The following is a 19,837-nucleotide window of genomic DNA, read 5'->3' as shown; positions in this document are numbered from 1 at the left end:
CTGCTCCCGGCGCCTGCAGAAGCCGGGCCACGCTGCGTGTGCTGGGAGCTGGCCTTGGCGGGAGAGCGGCACGGCAGGACAAGCGTCCCCTCCTTCAGCCAAGCGTGCCACAGCCAGCCTGCCACGGGCCACCTGCTGCAGCCGGCCCTTGAGGGCACATGGACGTCCCGCGCAGCTGCGGGAGGGCCGGGCTGGGCTGCGCGCTGCCACCTGCCAAAGCCTGCCTTCTTCAGGCCCCATAGCAACCTGGAGAGGCTTCCTGCGGGAAGAAGAGCTGCCCCAAGACGATGTCTCACTCCTTCTCCAAGGGTAAGTACCCGCACACCATCTCAAACAGCAGCACGCCCAGGGACCAGATGGTCGCCCCATCGCCGTGGTAGCAGCGAAGGCCGATCCACTCGGGCGGGCAGTACGTGCGTGTTCCTAGGGGAGACGGGCCTTCAAGTCCCCTCAGAATACAACAAAATCCTTGAAAAATCCCACAAAATTCCAGAAAAATCCCACAAAATCTCCAACAATTTCCACAAAACTCAAGAAAAATCCATCAAAATTATTTAAATTTTCCCAAAATATCACAAAATTCCAGAAAAATACACTAAGTTCTAGAAAAATCCCTCAAAATTCCCTAAATATTCAGACATTTCTACCATATTCCAGAAAATTCCCACAAAATCTCCATGAATTCACACAAAATTCAAGAAAAATCCCTCCAAATCCCTAAATCTCCTCAATATCCAACAAAATCTCCTCAAAAATCCCACAAAATCTCCACAAATAACCACAAAATACATGAAAAATACCTCAAAATTCCAAAATCTCCACAATATCCCACCAAATTCCACAAAAATCCCACAAAACCTCAACAAATTTCCACAAAATCTAAGAAAAATTCCTCAAAATTCTTCAGGTTTCTTCAGAATCCCACAGAATCCAAGAAAAATTCACAAAATTCCTGAAAAATCCCACAAAATTCCCCAAATCTTCTCAAAACCCTACCAAATTCCAGGAACATGCCACAAAACCTAAACAAATTTCCATAAAATTCAAGGAAAATCCCTCAAAATTCCCTCAAAATTCCCTAAATCGTCTCAAAATCCTACGAAATTCCACAAGCATCCTCCTAAATCTCCTCAAATGTCCACAAAATTCAAGAAATATCCCACAAAAATCTCTGAATCTCCTCAATATCCCACAAAATACCACAAAAATCCCACCAAATTCCAGAAAAATCCCACAAAATCCCCACCAATTTCTCCAAAATTCAAGAAAAATCCCTCTAAATTCCCTCAGTCTTCTCAAAACCCAACTGAATTCCAGAAATATCCCACAAAATCTCCACAAATTCCCACAAAATACATGAAAAATTCCTGATAATTCGTCAATTCTCTGTAGAATTCCACAAAATCCCGGAAAAGTCCCTCAAAGTTCCAGAAACTTCCCACAAAATCTCCACAAATATCCACAAAATACATGAAAAGTCCATCAAAATGCCAACATCTCCTCAATATCCCACAAAATTCCCGGAAAATCCCACAAAGTCCCCACAAGTGTTCCCTACAAAATTTAAGAAAAATATCACAAAATTCTTAAAGCCTCCTCAGAATCCCACACAATTCACAGGAAAAATACACAAAATTCCTGAAAAATCCCACAAAATTCACAAAATCTTCTCAAAACCCAACTGAATTCCACAAACATCCCACAAAATCTCAACAAATTCCCACAAAATCCTTGAAAAATCCCTCAAAATTCCAAAATCTCCTCAATATCCCACAAAATTCCACAAAAATCACACAAAACCTCCACAAGTTTCCACAAAATCTGAGAAAAATTCCTCAAAATTTTTCAAGTCTCCTCTAAACCACACAAAGTCTTTGAAAAGGCCCACAGAATTCCTGAAAAATCCCTCAAAATTCCCTAAATCTTCACAAACCCTACCAAGTTCCAGAAACATCCCACAAAATCTCCACAAATGTCCACAAAATCTAAGAAAAATCCTACAAAATTCATCTACTCTCCTCAGAATTCCACAAAATCCTTGAAAAGCCTTCCGAAATTCCAGAAAAATCCCTCAAAATTCCCTGAATTACCCGAAAACGCAACCAAATTCCAGAAATGCCCCATAAAATCTCCACAAATTCCCACCAAATTCAAGAAAAACACCACCAAATTTGCACAATCTTTTCCAAATACCACAAAATTCTTGAAAAGCCCCACAAAAGTCCAGAAATATCCCACAAAATCTCCTCAATAACCAGCAAAATTCCAGAAACATCCCACAAAACTCCCTCAATCTTCTGAAAACCCAACTGAATTCCAGAAACATCCCACAAAATCTCCACAAAATCCAAGAAAAATTCCTCAAAATTCGTCAATTCTCTGCAGAATCCCACAAAATCCCAGAAAAGTCTTTCAAAGTTCCAGAAACATCCCACAAAATCCCCACAAATTACCACAAAATTCAAGAGAAATCCCTCAAAAATCCCTAAATCTCCTCCAAACCCTACTAAATTCCAGGAACACGCGAAGAAATCCCCACAAAATCTAAGAAAAATCCCTCGGAATTCTTCAGTTCTCCTCAAAATTATACAGAATAGAAGATATTCCACAACATTCCAAAAAAATTCCACAAAATTCCATAAAAATCCCAGTAAATTCTTGACATTTTCACAACATCCCAAAAAATTGCAGTAAAGCCTCACAAATTTCCAAATAAAAAATCCCACAAAATCTCCACAAATTCCCACAAAATACATGACAAATCCCTCAAAATGCCAAAATCTCCTCAATATCCCACAAAATTCCAGGAATATCCCACAAAGTCCCCACTAATTTCCATGAAATTCGAGGAAAATCCCTCAAAATTCACTAAATCACCTTAAAACCTTTCCAAATTCCAGGAACATGCCACAAAATTCACTAAATCTTCTCAAAACCCAGCTGAATTCCAGAAACATCCCACAAAATCTCCACAAATGTCCACAAAATTCCAGAAAAATCCTACAGAATCTCCACACATTTCCACAAATCTAAGAAAAATTCCTCAAAATTCTTCAAGTCTCCTCAAAATCACACAAAATTCCAGAAAAACCCCACAAAATTCCAGAGAAGTCCCACAAAATTCCCTAAAACTTCTCAAAACTCAACTGAATTCTAGAAACATCCCACAAAATCTACACAGATTCCCACAATATACATGAAAAATCCCTCAAAATTCTTCAAGCTGCCTCACAATCTCACAAAATTCCAGGAAAATCCCACAAAATCCCCACAAGTGTTCCCAACAAATTTAAGAAAAATATCACAAAATTCTTCAAGCCTCCTCAGAATCCCACACAATTCACAGGAAAAATACACAAAATTCCTGAAAAATACCAGAAAATTCCCAAAATCTTCTCAAAACCCTACCAAATTGCAGAAACATGCCACAAAATCTCCACAAATTCCCACAAACTACATGAAACATCCCTCAAAATCCCTAAATCTCCTCAATATCCCACAAAATTCCACAAAAATCACACAAAACCTCCACAAATTTCCACAAAATCTAAGAAAAATTCCTCAAAATTCTTCAGGTTTCTTCAGAATCCCACAGAATCCCAGAAAAATTCACAAAATTCCTGAAAAATCCCACAAAATTCCCCAAATCTTCTCAAAACCCTACCAAATTCCACAAGCATCCCGCAAAATCTCCACAAATGTCCACAAAATTCAAGAAAAATCCCACAAAAATCTCTGAATCTTTTCAATATCCCACAAAATACCACAAAAATCCCACCAAATTCCAGAAAAATCCCACAAAATCCCCATAAATTTCTCCAAAATTCAAGAAAAATCCCTCTAAATTCCCCAAATCTTCTCAAAACCCAACAGAATTCCAGAAACATCCCACAAAATCTCCAAAAATTTCCACAAAATCCAAGAAAAATTCCTCAAAATTCGTCAATTCTCTGCAGAATCCCACAAAATCCCAGAAAAGTCCCTCAAAGTTCCAGAAACATCCCACAAATGCCCCACAAATTACAACAAAATTCAAGAGAAATCCCTCAAAAATCCCTAAATCTCCTCCAAACCCTACTAAATTCCAGGAACACGCGAAGAAATCCCCACAAAATCTAAGAAAAATCCCTCGGAATTCTTCAGTTCTCCTCAAAATTATACAGAATAGAAGATATTCCACAACATTCCAAAAAAATTCCACAAAATTCCATAAAAATCCCAGTAAATTCTTGACATTTTCACAACAGCCCAAAAAATTGCAGTAAAGCCCCACAAATTTCCAAATAAAAAATCCCACAAAATCTTCACAAATTCCCACAAAATACATGAAAAATCCGTCAAAATTCCAAAATCTCATCAATATCCCACAAAATTCCACAAAAATCCCACAAAACCTCCACAAATGTCCACAAAATCTAAGAAAAATTCCTCAAAATTCTTCCAGTCTCCTCAAAACCACACAAAGTCTTTGAAAAGGCCCACAGAATTCCTGAAAAATCTCTCAAAATTCCCTAAACTTTCACAAAACCCTACCAAGTTCCAAAAACATCCCACAAAATCTCCACAAATGTCCACAAAATCTAAGAAAAATCCTACAAAATTCATCTACTCTCCTCTAAATCCCACAAAATCCTTGAAAAGCCTTCCAAAATTCCAGAAAAATCCCAGTAAATTCTTGACATTTTCACAACATCCCAAAAAATTGCAGCAAAGCCTCACAAATTTCCAAAAAAATCCCAAAGAAATCTCCACAAATATCCACAAAATACATGACAAATCCCTCAAAATGCCAAAATCTCCTCAATATCCCACAAAATTCCAGGAATATCCCACAAAGTCCCCACTAATTTCCATGAAATTCAAGGAAAATCCCTCAAAATTCCCTAAATCGCCTTAAAACCTTTCCAAATTCCAGGAACATGCCACAAAATTCCCTAAATCTTCTCAAAACCCAGCTGAATTCCAGAAACATCCCACAAAATCTCCACAAATTCCCACAAAATACATGAAAAATCCCTCAAAACCCTTCAATCTCCTCAATATCCCACCAAATTCAACAAAAATCCCACAAAAATTCCACAAGTTTCCACAAAATCTAAGAAAAATTCTTCAAAATTCTTCCAGTGTCTTCTGAAACCCTCAGAATTCTTGAAAAACGTCCAAAAATTCCAGAGACATCCCACAAAACTCCCTAAATTTTTTCAAAACCCCACCAAATTCCAGAAGCATCCCACAAAATCCCCACAAATTTTTCTTATAATTCAAGGAAAATCCCACAAAATTCCCTCAAAATTCCCTAAATCTTCTGAAAACTCTACCAAATTCCACAAACATCCCACAAAATCTCCACAAATGTCCACAAAATTCCAGAAATATCCTACAGAATCTCCACAAGTTTCCACAAAATCTAAGAAAAATTCCTCAAAATTCTTCAAGTCTCCTCAAAATCACACAAAATTCCTGAAAAACCCCACAAAATTCCAGAGAAGTCCCACAAAATTCCCCAAATCTTCTCAAAACCCAACTGAATTTCAGAAACATCCCACAAAATCTCCACCAATTACCACAAAATACATGAAAAATCCCTCAAAATGCCAAAATCTCCTCAAAATCCCACAAAATTCCAGGAATATCCCACAAAGTCCCCACTAATTTCCATGAAATTCAAGGAAAATCCCTCAAAATTCCTGAAATCACCTTAAAACCCTACCAAATTCCAGGAACATGCCACAAAATTCCCTAAATCTTCTCAAAACCCAACTGAATTCCAGAAACATCCCAAAGAAATCTCCACAAATAACCACAAAATACATGAAAAATCCTACAAAATTCATCTACTCTCCTCTAAATCCCACAAAATCCTTGAAAAGCCTTCCAAAATTCCAGAAAAATCCCTCAACATTCCCTGAATCTCCTGAAAACTCTACCAAATTGCAGAAACGCCCCATAAAACCTCCACAAATTCCCACAAAATTCAAGAAAAACACCACCAAATTCGCTAAATCTTTTCCAAATACCACAAAATTCTTGAAAAGCCCCACAAAAGTCCAGAAATATCCCACAAAATCTCCTCAATATACAGCAAAATTCCAGAAACATCACAAAAAAATCCCTAAATCTTCTGAAAACCCAAGTGAATTCCACAAACATCGCACAAAATCTCCACAAATTCCCACAAAATTCAAGAAACATCCCTCAAAATCCCTAAATCTCCTCAATATCCCACAAAATTCCACAAAAATCCCACAAAACCTCAACAAGTTTCCACAAAATCTAAGAAAAATTCTTCAAAATTCTACGTTTCCTCAGAATCCCACAGAATCCAAGAAAAATCCACAAAATTCCTGAAAAATCCCACAAAATTCCCCAAATCTTCTCAAAACCCAACTGAATTCCAGAAACATCCCACAAAATCTCCACAAATTTCCACAAAATCTAAGAAAAATTCCTGATAATTTGTCAGTTCTCTGCAGAATCCCACAAAATCCCAGAAATGTCCCTCAAAGTTCCAGAAACATCCCACAAAATCCCCACAAATTACCACAAAATTCAAGAGAAATCCCTCAAAAATCCCTAAATCTCCTCCAAACCCTACTAAATTCCAGGAACACGCGAAGAAATCCCCACAAAATCTAAGAAAAATCCCTCGGAATTCTTCAGTTCTCCTCAAAATTATACAGAATAGAAGATATTCCACAACATTCCAAAAAAAATTCCACAAAATTCCATAAAAATCCCAGTAAATTCTTGACATTTTCACAATAGCCCAAAAAATTGCAGTAAAGCCTCACAAATTTCCAAATAAAAAATCCCACAAAATCTCCACAAATATCCACAAAATTCCAGAAACATCCCTCAAAATCCCTAAATCTCCTCAATATCCCACAAAATTCCACAAAAATCACACAAAACCTCCACAAATTTCCACAAAATCTAAGAAAAATTCCTCAAAATTCTTCAGGTTTCTTCAGAATCCCACAGAATCCCAGAAAAATTCACAAAATTCCTGAAAAATCCCACAAAATTCCCCAAATCTTCTCAAAACCCTACCAAATTCCACAAGCATCCCGCAAAATCTCCACAAATGTCCACAAAATTCAAGAAAAATCCCACAAAAATCTCTGAATCTTTTCAATATCCCACAAAATACCACAAAAATCCCACCAAATTCCAGAAAAATCCCACAAAATCCCCATAAATTTCTCCAAAATTCAAGAAAAATCCCTCTAAATTCCCCAAATCTTCTCAAAACCCAACTGAATTCCAGAAACATCCCACAAAATCTCCAAAAATTTCCACAAAATCCAAGAAAAATTCCTCAAAATTCGTCAATTCTCTGCAGAATCCCACAAAATCCCAGAAAAGTCCCTCAAAGTTCCAGAAACATCCCACAAAATCCCCACAAATTACCACAAAATTCAAGAGAAATCCCTCAAAAATCCCTAAATCTCCTCCAAACCCTACTAAATTCCAGGAACACGCGAAGAAATCCCCACAAAATCTAAGAAAAATCCCTCGGAATTCTTCAGTTCTCCTCAAAATTATACAGAATAGAAGATATTCCACAACATTCCAAAAAAATTCCACAAAATTCCATAAAAATCCCAGTAAATTCTTGACATTTTCACAACAGCCCAAAAAATTGCAGTAAAGCCTCACAAATTTCCAAATAAAAAATCCCACAAAATCTCCACAAATTCCCACAAAATACATGAAAAATCCCTCAAAACCCTTCAATCTCCTCAATATCCCACCAAATTCAACAAAAATCCCACAAAAATTCCACAAGTTTCCACAAAATCTAAGAAAAATTCTTCAAAATTCTTCCAGTGTCTTCTGAAACCCTCAGAATTCTTGAAAAACGTCCAAAAATTCCAGAGACATCCCACAAAACTCCCTAAATTTTTTCAAAACCCCACCAAATTCCAGAAGCATCCCACAAAATCCCCACAAATTTTTCTTATAATTCAAGGAAAATCCCACAAAATTCCCTCAAAATTCCCTAAATCTTCTGAAAACTCTACCAAATTCCACAAACATCCCACAAAATCTCCACAAATGTCCACAAAATTCCAGAAATATCCTACAGAATCTCCACAAGTTTCCACAAAATCTAAGAAAAATTCCTCAAAATTCTTCAAGTCTCCTCAAAATCACACAAAATTCCTGAAAAACCCCACAAAATTCCAGAGAAGTCCCACAAAATTCCCCAAATCTTCTCAAAACCCAACTGAATTTCAGAAACATCCCACAAAATCTCCACCAATTACCACAAAATACATGAAAAATCCCTCAAAATGCCAAAATCTCCTCAAAATCCCACAAAATTCCAGGAATATCCCACAAAGTCCCCACTAATTTCCATTAAATTCAAGGAAAATCCCTCAAAATTCCTGAAATCACCTTAAAACCCTACCAAATTCCAGGAACATGCCACAAAATTCCCTAAATCTTCTCAAAACCCAACTGAATTCCAGAAACATCCCAAAGAAATCTCCACAAATAACCACAAAATACATGAAAAATCCTACAAAATTCATCTACTCTCCTCTAAATCCCACAAAATCCTTGAAAAGCCTTCCAAAATTCCAGAAAAATCCCTCAACATTCCCTGAATCTCCTGAAAACTCTACCAAATTGCAGAAACGCCCCATAAAACCTCCACAAATTCCCACAAAATTCAAGAAAAACACCACCAAATTCGCTAAATCTTTTCCAAATACCACAAAATTCTTGAAAAGCCCCACAAAAGTCCAGAAATATCCCACAAAATCTCCTCAATATACAGCAAAATTCCAGAAACATCACAAAAAAATCCCTAAATCTTCTGAAAACCCAAGTGAATTCCAGAAACATCGCACAAAATCTCCACAAATTCCCACAAAATTCAAGAAACATCCCTCAAAATCCCTAAATCTCCTCAATATCCCACAAAATTCCACAAAAATCCCACAAAACCTCAACAAGTTTCCACAAAATCTAAGAAAAATTCTTCAAAATTCTACATGTTTCCTCAGAATCCCACAGAATCCCGGAAAAATCCACAAAATTCCTGAAAAATCCCACAAAATTCCCCAAATCTTCTCAAAACCCAACTGAATTCCAGAAACATCCCACAAAATCTCCACAAATTTCCACAAAATCTAAGACAAATTCCTGATAATTTGTCAGTTCTCTGCAGAATCCCACAAAATCCCAGAAATGTCCCTCAAAGATCCAGAAACATCCCACAAAATCCCCACAAATTACCACAAAATTCAAGAGAAATCCCTCAAAAATCCCTAAATCTCCTCCAAACCCTACTAAATTCCAGGAACACGCGAAGAAATCCCCACAAAATCTAAGAAAAATCCCTCGGAATTCTTCAGTTCTCCTCAAAATTATACAGAATAGAAGATATTCCACAACATTCCAAAAAAAATTCCACAAAATTCCATAAAAATCCCAGTAAATTCTTGACATTTTCACAATAGCCCAAAAAATTGCAGTAAAGCCTCACAAATTTCCAAATAAAAAATCCCACAAAATCTCCACAAATATCCACAAAATTCCAGAAACATCCCTCAAAATCCCTAAATCTCCTCAATATCCCACAAAATTCCACAAAAATCACACAAAACCTCCACAAATTTCCACAAAATCTAAGAAAAATTCCTCAAAATTCTTCAGGTTTCTTCAGAATCCCACAGAATCCCAGAAAAATTCACAAAATTCCTGAAAAATCCCACAAAATTCCCCAAATCTTCTCAAAACCCTACCAAATTCCACAAGCATCCTGCAAAATCTCCACAAATGTCCACAAAATTCAAGAAAAATCCCACAAAAATCTCTGAATCTTTTCAATATCCCACAAAATACCACAAAAATCCCACCAAATTCCAGAAAAATCCCACAAAATCCCCATAAATTTCTCCAAAATTCAAGAAAAATCCCTCTAAATTCCCCAAATCTTCTCAAAACCCAACTGAATTCCAGAAACATCCCACAAAATCTCCAAAAATTTCCACAAAATCCAAGAAAAATTCCTCAAAATTCGTCAATTCTCTGCAGAATCCCACAAAATCCCAGAAAAGTCCCTCAAAGTTCCAGAAACATCCCACAAAATCCCCACAAATTACCACAAAATTCAAGAGAAATCCCTCAAAAATCCCTAAATCTCCTCCAAACCCTACTAAATTCCAGGAACACGCGAAGAAATCCCCACAAAATCTAAGAAAAATCCCTCGGAATTCTTCAGTTCTCCTCAAAATTATACAGAATAGAAGATATTCCACAACATTCCAAAAAAATTCCACAAAATTCCATAAAAATCCCAGTAAATTCTTGACATTTTCACAACAGCCCAAAAAATTGCAGTAAAGCCTCACAAATTTCCAAATAAAAAATCCCACAAAATCTCCACAAATTCCCACAAAATACATGAAAAATCCCTCAAAACCCTTCAATCTCCTCAATATCCCACCAAATTCAACAAAAATCCCACAAAAATTCCACAAGTTTCCACAAAATCTAAGAAAAATTCTTCAAAATTCTTCCAGTGTCTTCTGAAACCCTCAGAATTCTTGAAAAACGTCCAAAAATTCCAGAGACATCCCACAAAACTCCCTAAATTTTTTCAAAACCCCACCAAATTCCAGAAGCATCCCACAAAATCCCCACAAATTTTTCTTATAATTCAAGGAAAATCCCACAAAATTCCCTCAAAATTCCCTAAATCTTCTGAAAACTCTACCAAATTCCACAAACATCCCACAAAATCTCCACAAATGTCCACAAAATTCCAGAAATATCCTACAGAATCTCCACAAGTTTCCACAAAATCTAAGAAAAATTCCTCAAAATTCTTCAAGTCTCCTCAAAATCACACAAAATTCCTGAAAAACCCCACAAAATTCCAGAGAAGTCCCACAAAATTCCCCAAATCTTCTCAAAACCCAACTGAATTTCAGAAACATCCCACAAAATCTCCACCAATTACCACAAAATACATGAAAAATCCCTCAAAATGCCAAAATCTCCTCAAAATCCCACAAAATTCCAGGAATATCCCACAAAGTCCCCACTAATTTCCATTAAATTCAAGGAAAATCCCTCAAAATTCCTGAAATCACCTTAAAACCCTACCAAATTCCAGGAACATGCCACAAAATTCCCTAAATCTTCTCAAAACCCAACTGAATTCCAGAAACATCCCAAAGAAATCTCCACAAATAACCACAAAATACATGAAAAATCCTACAAAATTCATCTACTCTCCTCTAAATCCCACAAAATCCTTGAAAAGCCTTCCAAAATTCCAGAAAAATCCCTCAACATTCCCTGAATCTCCTGAAAACTCTACCAAATTGCAGAAACGCCCCATAAAACCTCCACAAATTCCCACAAAATTCAAGAAAAACACCACCAAATTCGCTAAATCTTTTCCAAATACCACAAAATTCTTGAAAAGCCCCACAAAAGTCCAGAAATATCCCACAAAATCTCCTCAATATACAGCAAAATTCCAGAAACATCACAAAAAAATCCCTAAATCTTCTGAAAACCCAAGTGAATTCCAGAAACATCGCACAAAATCTCCACAAATTCCCACAAAATTCAAGAAACATCCCTCAAAATCCCTAAATCTCCTCAATATCCCACAAAATTCCACAAAAATCCCACAAAACCTCAACAAGTTTCCACAAAATCTAAGAAAAATTCTTCAAAATTCTACATGTTTCCTCAGAATCCCACAGAATCCAAGAAAAATCCACAAAATTCCTGAAAAATCCCACAAAATTCCCCAAATCTTCTCAAAACCCAACTGAATTCCAGAAACATCCCACAAAATCTCCACAAATTTCCACAAAATCTAAGACAAATTCCTGATAATTTGTCAGTTCTCTGCAGAATCCCACAAAATCCCAGAAATGTCCCTCAAAGTTCCAGAAACATCCCACAAAATCCCCACAAATTACCACAAAATTCAAGAGAAATCCCTCAAAAATCCCTAAATCTCCTCCAAACCCTACTAAATTCCAGGAACACGCGAAGAAATCCCCACAAAATCTAAGAAAAATCCCTCGGAATTCTTCAGTTCTCCTCAAAATTATACAGAATAGAAGATATTCCACAACATTCCAAAAAAAATTCCACAAAATTCCATAAAAATCCCAGTAAATTCTTGACATTTTCACAATAGCCCAAAAAATTGCAGTAAAGCCTCACAAATTTCCAAATAAAAAATCCCACAAAATCTCCACAAATATCCACAAAATTCCAGAAACATCCCTCAAAATCCCTAAATCTCCTCAATATCCCACAAAATTCCACAAAAATCACACAAAACCTCCACAAATTTCCACAAAATCTAAGAAAAATTCCTCAAAATTCTTCAGGTTTCTTCAGAATCCCACAGAATCCCAGAAAAATTCACAAAATTCCTGAAAAATCCCACAAAATTCCCCAAATCTTCTCAAAACCCTACCAAATTCCACAAGCATCCCGCAAAATCTCCACAAATGTCCACAAAATTCAAGAAAAATCCCACAAAAATCTCTGAATCTTTTCAATATCCCACAAAATACCACAAAAATCCCACCAAATTCCAGAAAAATCCCACAAAATCCCCATAAATTTCTCCAAAATTCAAGAAAAATCCCTCTAAATTCCCCAAATCTTCTCAAAACCCAACTGAATTCCAGAAACATCCCACAAAATCTCCAAAAATTTCCACAAAATCCAAGAAAAATTCCTCAAAATTCATCAATTCTCTGCAGAATCCCACAAAATCCCAGAAAAGTCCCTCAAAGTTCCAGAAACATCCCACAAAATCCCCACAAATTACCACAAAATTCAAGAGAAATCCCTCAAAAATCCCTAAATCTCCTCCAAACCCTACTAAATTCCAGGAACACGCGAAGAAATCCCCACAAAATCTAAGAAAAATCCCTCGGAATTCTTCAGTTCTCCTCAAAATTATACAGAATAGAAGATATTCCACAACATTCCAAAAAAATTCCACAAAATTCCATAAAAATCCCAGTAAATTCTTGACATTTTCACAACAGCCCAAAAAATTGCAGTAAAGCCCCACAAATTTCCAAATAAAAAATCCCACAAAATCTCCACAAATTCCCACAAAATACATGAAAAATCCGTCAAAATTCCAAAATCTCATCAATATCCCACAAAATTCCACAAAAATCCCACAAAACCTCCACAAATGTCCACAAAATCTAAGAAAAATTCCTCAAAATTCTTCCAGTCTCCTCAAAACCACACAAAGTCTTTGAAAAGGCCCACAGAATTCCTGAAAAATCTCTCAAAATTCCCTAAACTTTCACAAAACCCTACCAAGTTCCAAAAACATCCCACAAAATCTCCACAAATGTCCACAAAATCTAAGAAAAATCCTACAAAATTCATCTACTCTCCTCTAAATCCCACAAAATCCTTGAAAAGCCTTCCAAAATTCCAGAAAAATCCCAGTAAATTCTTGACATTTTCACAACATCCCAAAAAATTGCAGCAAAGCCTCACAAATTTCCAAAAAAATCCCAAAGAAATCTCCACAAATATCCACAAAATACATGACAAATCCCTCAAAATGCCAAAATCTCCTCAATATCCCACAAAATTCCAGGAATATCCCACAAAGTCCCCACTAATTTCCATGAAATTCAAGGAAAATCCCTCAAAATTCCCTAAATCGCCTTAAAACCTTTCCAAATTCCAGGAACATGCCACAAAATTCCCTAAATCTTCTCAAAACCCAGCTGAATTCCAGAAACATCCCACAAAATCTCCACAAATTCCCACAAAATACATGAAAAATCCCTCAAAACCCTTCAATCTCCTCAATATCCCACCAAATTCAACAAAAATCCCACAAAAATTCCACAAGTTTCCACAAAATCTAAGAAAAATTCTTCAAAATTCTTCCAGTGTCTTCTGAAACCCTCAGAATTCTTGAAAAACGTCCAAAAATTCCAGAGACATCCCACAAAACTCCCTAAATTTTTTCAAAACCCCACCAAATTCCAGAAGCATCCCACAAAATCCCCACAAATTTTTCTTATAATTCAAGGAAAATCCCACAAAATTCCCTCAAAATTCCCTAAATCTTCTGAAAACTCTACCAAATTCCACAAACATCCCACAAAATCTCCACAAATGTCCACAAAATTCCAGAAATATCCTACAGAATCTCCACAAGTTTCCACAAAATCTAAGAAAAATTCCTCAAAATTCTTCAAGTCTCCTCAAAATCACACAAAATTCCTGAAAAACCCCACAAAATTCCAGAGAAGTCCCACAAAATTCCCCAAATCTTCTCAAAACCCAACTGAATTTCAGAAACATCCCACAAAATCTCCACCAATTACCACAAAATACATGAAAAATCCCTCAAAATGCCAAAATCTCCTCAAAATCCCACAAAATTCCAGGAATATCCCACAAAGTCCCCACTAATTTCCATGAAATTCAAGGAAAATCCCTCAAAATTCCTGAAATCACCTTAAAACCCTACCAAATTCCAGGAACATGCCACAAAATTCCCTAAATCTTCTCAAAACCCAACTGAATTCCAGAAACATCCCAAAGAAATCTCCACAAATAACCACAAAATACATGAAAAATCCTACAAAATTCATCTACTCTCCTCTAAATCCCACAAAATCCTTGAAAAGCCTTCCAAAATTCCAGAAAAATCCCTCAACATTCCCTGAATCTCCTGAAAACTCTACCAAATTGCAGAAACGCCCCATAAAACCTCCACAAATTCCCACAAAATTCAAGAAAAACACCACCAAATTCGCTAAATCTTTTCCAAATACCACAAAATTCTTGAAAAGCCCCACAAAAGTCCAGAAATATCCCACAAAATCTCCTCAATATACAGCAAAATTCCAGAAACATCACAAAAAAATCCCTAAATCTTCTGAAAACCCAAGTGAATTCCAGAAACATCGCACAAAATCTCCACAAATTCCCACAAAATTCAAGAAACATCCCTCAAAATCCCTAAATCTCCTCAATATCCCACAAAATTCCACAAAAATCCCACAAAACCTCAACAAGTTTCCACAAAATCTAAGAAAAATTCTTCAAAATTCTACGTTTCCTCAGAATCCCACAGAATCCAAGAAAAATCCACAAAATTCCTGAAAAATCCCACAAAATTCCCCAAATCTTCTCAAAACCCAACTGAATTCCAGAAACATCCCACAAAATCTCCACAAATTTCCACAAAATCTAAGAAAAATTCCTGATAATTTGTCAGTTCTCTGCAGAATCCCACAAAATCCCAGAAATGTCCCTCAAAGTTCCAGAAACATCCCACAAAATCCCCACAAATTACCACAAAATTCAAGAGAAATCCCTCAAAAATCCCTAAATCTCCTCCAAACCCTACTAAATTCCAGGAACACGCGAAGAAATCCCCACAAAATCTAAGAAAAATCCCTCGGAATTCTTCAGTTCTCCTCAAAATTATACAGAATAGAAGATATTCCACAACATTCCAAAAAAAATTCCACAAAATTCCATAAAAATCCCAGTAAATTCTTGACATTTTCACAATAGCCCAAAAAATTGCAGTAAAGCCTCACAAATTTCCAAATAAAAAATCCCACAAAATCTCCACAAATATCCACAAAATTCCAGAAACATCCCTCAAAATCCCTAAATCTCCTCAATATCCCACAAAATTCCACAAAAATCACACAAAACCTCCACAAATTTCCACAAAATCTAAGAAAAATTCCTCAAAATTCTTCAGGTTTCTTCAGAATCCCACAGAATCCCAGAAAAATTCACAAAATTCCTGAAAAATCCCACAAAATTCCCCAAATCTTCTCAAAACCCTACCAAATTCCACAAGCATCCCGCAAAATCTCCACAAATGTCCACAAAATTCAAGAAAAATCCCACAAAAATCTCTGAATCTTTTCAATATCCCACAAAATACCACAAAAATCCCACCAAATTCCAGAAAAATCCCACAAAATCCCCATAAATTTCTCCAAAATTCAAGAAAAATCCCTCTAAATTCCCCAAATCTTCTCAAAACCCAACTGAATTCCAGAAACATCCCACAAAATCTCCAAAAATTTCCACAAAATCCAAGAAAAATTCCTCAAAATTCGTCAATTCTCTGCAGAATCCCACAAAATCCCAGAAAAGTCCCTCAAAGTTCCAGAAACATCCCACAAAATCCCCACAAATTACCACAAAATTCAAGAGAAATCCCTCAAAAATCCCTAAATCTCCTCCAAACCCTACTAAATTCCAGGAACACGCGAAGAAATCCCCACAAAATCTAAGAAAAATCCCTCGGAATTCTTCAGTTCTCCTCAAAATTATACAGAATAGAAGATATTCCACAACATTCCAAAAAAATTCCACAAAATTCCATAAAAATCCCAGTAAATTCTTGACATTTTCACAACAGCCCAAAAAATTGCAGTAAAGCCTCACAAATTTCCAAATAAAAAATCCCACAAAATCTCCACAAATTCCCACAAAATACATGAAAAATCCCTCAAAACCCTTCAATCTCCTCAATATCCCACCAAATTCAACAAAAATCCCACAAAAATTCCACAAGTTTCCACAAAATCTAAGAAAAATTCTTCAAAATTCTTCCAGTGTCTTCTGAAACCCTCAGAATTCTTGAAAAACGTCCAAAAATTCCAGAGACATCCCACAAAACTCCCTAAATTTTTTCAAAACCCCACCAAATTCCAGAAGCATCCCACAAAATCCCCACAAATTTTTCTTATAATTCAAGGAAAATCCCACAAAATTCCCTCAAAATTCCCTAAATCTTCTGAAAACTCTACCAAATTCCACAAACATCCCACAAAATCTCCACAAATGTCCACAAAATTCCAGAAATATCCTACAGAATCTCCACAAGTTTCCACAAAATCTAAGAAAAATTCCTCAAAATTCTTCAAGTCTCCTCAAAATCACACAAAATTCCTGAAAAACCCCACAAAATTCCAGAGAAGTCCCACAAAATTCCCCAAATCTTCTCAAAACCCAACTGAATTTCAGAAACATCCCACAAAATCTCCACCAATTACCACAAAATACATGAAAAATCCCTCAAAATGCCAAAATCTCCTCAAAATCCCACAAAATTCCAGGAATATCCCACAAAGTCCCCACTAATTTCCATTAAATTCAAGGAAAATCCCTCAAAATTCCTGAAATCACCTTAAAACCCTACCAAATTCCAGGAACATGCCACAAAATTCCCTAAATCTTCTCAAAACCCAACTGAATTCCAGAAACATCCCAAAGAAATCTCCACAAATAACCACAAAATACATGAAAAATCCTACAAAATTCATCTACTCTCCTCTAAATCCCACAAAATCCTTGAAAAGCCTTCCAAAATTCCAGAAAAATCCCTCAACATTCCCTGAATCTCCTGAAAACTCTACCAAATTGCAGAAACGCCCCATAAAACCTCCACAAATTCCCACAAAATTCAAGAAAAACACCACCAAATTCGCTAAATCTTTTCCAAATACCACAAAATTCTTGAAAAGCCCCACAAAAGTCCAGAAATATCCCACAAAATCTCCTCAATATACAGCAAAATTCCAGAAACATCACAAAAAAATCCCTAAATCTTCTGAAAACCCAAGTGAATTCCAGAAACATCGCACAAAATCTCCACAAATTCCCACAAAATTCAAGAAACATCCCTCAAAATCCCTAAATCTCCTCAATATCCCACAAAATTCCACAAAAATCCCACAAAACCTCAACAAGTTTCCACAAAATCTAAGAAAAATTCTTCAAAATTCTACATGTTTCCTCAGAATCCCACAGAATCCAAGAAAAATCCACAAAATTCCTGAAAAATCCCACAAAATTCCCCAAATCTTCTCAAAACCCAACTGAATTCCAGAAACATCCCACAAAATCTCCACAAATTTCCACAAAATCTAAGACAAATTCCTGATAATTTGTCAGTTCTCTGCAGAATCCCACAAAATCCCAGAAATGTCCCTCAAAGTTCCAGAAACATCCCACAAAATCCCCACAAATTACCACAAAATTCAAGAGAAATCCCTCAAAAATCCCTAAATCTCCTCCAAACCCTACTAAATTCCAGGAACACGCGAAGAAATCCCCACAAAATCTAAGAAAAATCCCTCGGAATTCTTCAGTTCTCCTCAAAATTATACAGAATAGAAGATATTCCACAACATTCCAAAAAAAATTCCACAAAATTCCATAAAAATCCCAGTAAATTCTTGACATTTTCACAATAGCCCAAAAAATTGCAGTAAAGCCTCACAAATTTCCAAATAAAAAATCCCACAAAATCTCCACAAATATCCACAAAATTCCAGAAACATCCCTCAAAATCCCTAAATCTCCTCAATATCCCACAAAATTCCACAAAAATCACACAAAACCTCCACAAATTTCCACAAAATCTAAGAAAAATTCCTCAAAATTCTTCAGGTTTCTTCAGAATCCCACAGAATCCCAGAAAAATTCACAAAATTCCTGAAAAATCCCACAAAATTCCCCAAATCTTCTCAAAACCCTACCAAATTCCACAAGCATCCCGCAAAATCTCCACAAATGTCCACAAAATTCAAGAAAAATCCCACAAAAATCTCTGAATCTTTTCAATATCCCACAAAATACCACAAAAATCCCACCAAATTCCAGAAAAATCCCACAAAATCCCCATAAATTTCTCCAAAATTCAAGAAAAATCCCTCTAAATTCCCCAAATCTTCTCAAAACCCAACTGAATTCCAGAAACATCCCACAAAATCTCCAAAAATTTCCACAAAATCCAAGAAAAATTCCTCAAAATTCATCAATTCTCTGCAGAATCCCACAAAATCCCAGAAAAGTCCCTCAAAGTTCCAGAAACATCCCACAAAATCCCCACAAATTACCACAAAATTCAAGAGAAATCCCTCAAAAATCCCTAAATCTCCTCCAAACCCTACTAAATTCCAGGAACACGCGAAGAAATCCCCACAAAATCTAAGAAAAATCCCTCGGAATTCTTCAGTTCTCCTCAAAATTATACAGAATAGAAGATATTCCACAACATTCCAAAAAAATTCCACAAAATTCCATAAAAATCCCAGTAAATTCTTGACATTTTCACAACAGCCCAAAAAATTGCAGTAAAGCCCCACAAATTTCCAAATAAAAAATCCCACAAAATCTCCACAAATTCCCACAAAATACATGAAAAATCCGTCAAAATTCCAAAATCTCATCAATATCCCACAAAATTCCACAAAAATCCCACAAAACCTCCACAAATGTCCACAAAATCTAAGAAAAATTCCTCAAAATTCTTCCAGTCTCCTCAAAACCACACAAAGTCTTTGAAAAGGCCCACAGAATTCCTGAAAAATCTCTCAAAATTCCCTAAACTTTCACAAAACCCTACCAAGTTCCAAAAACATCCCACAAAATCTCCACAAATGTCCACAAAATCTAAGAAAAATCCTACAAAATTCATCTACTCTCCTCTAAATCCCACAAAATCCTTGAAAAGCCTTCCAAAATTCCAGAAAAATCCCAGTAAATTCTTGACATTTTCACAACATCCCAAAAAATTGCAGCAAAGCCTCACAAATTTCCAAAAAAATCCCAAAGAAATCTCCACAAATATCCACAAAATACATGACAAATCCCTCAAAATGCCAAAATCTCCTCAATATCCCACAAAATTCCAGGAATATCCCACAAAGTCCCCACTAATTTCCATGAAATTCAAGGAAAATCCCTCAAAATTCCCTAAATCGCCTTAAAACCTTTCCAAATTCCAGGAACATGCCACAAAATTCCCTAAATC

This window comes from Poecile atricapillus, chromosome 31 (genome assembly GCF_030490865.1).
Source record: "Poecile atricapillus isolate bPoeAtr1 chromosome 31, bPoeAtr1.hap1, whole genome shotgun sequence".
NCBI classification, from domain to species: Eukaryota; Metazoa; Chordata; class Aves; order Passeriformes; family Paridae; genus Poecile; species Poecile atricapillus.
The sequence above is the reverse complement of the archived record's forward strand: the minus strand, read 5'-3'. Positions refer to the sequence as shown.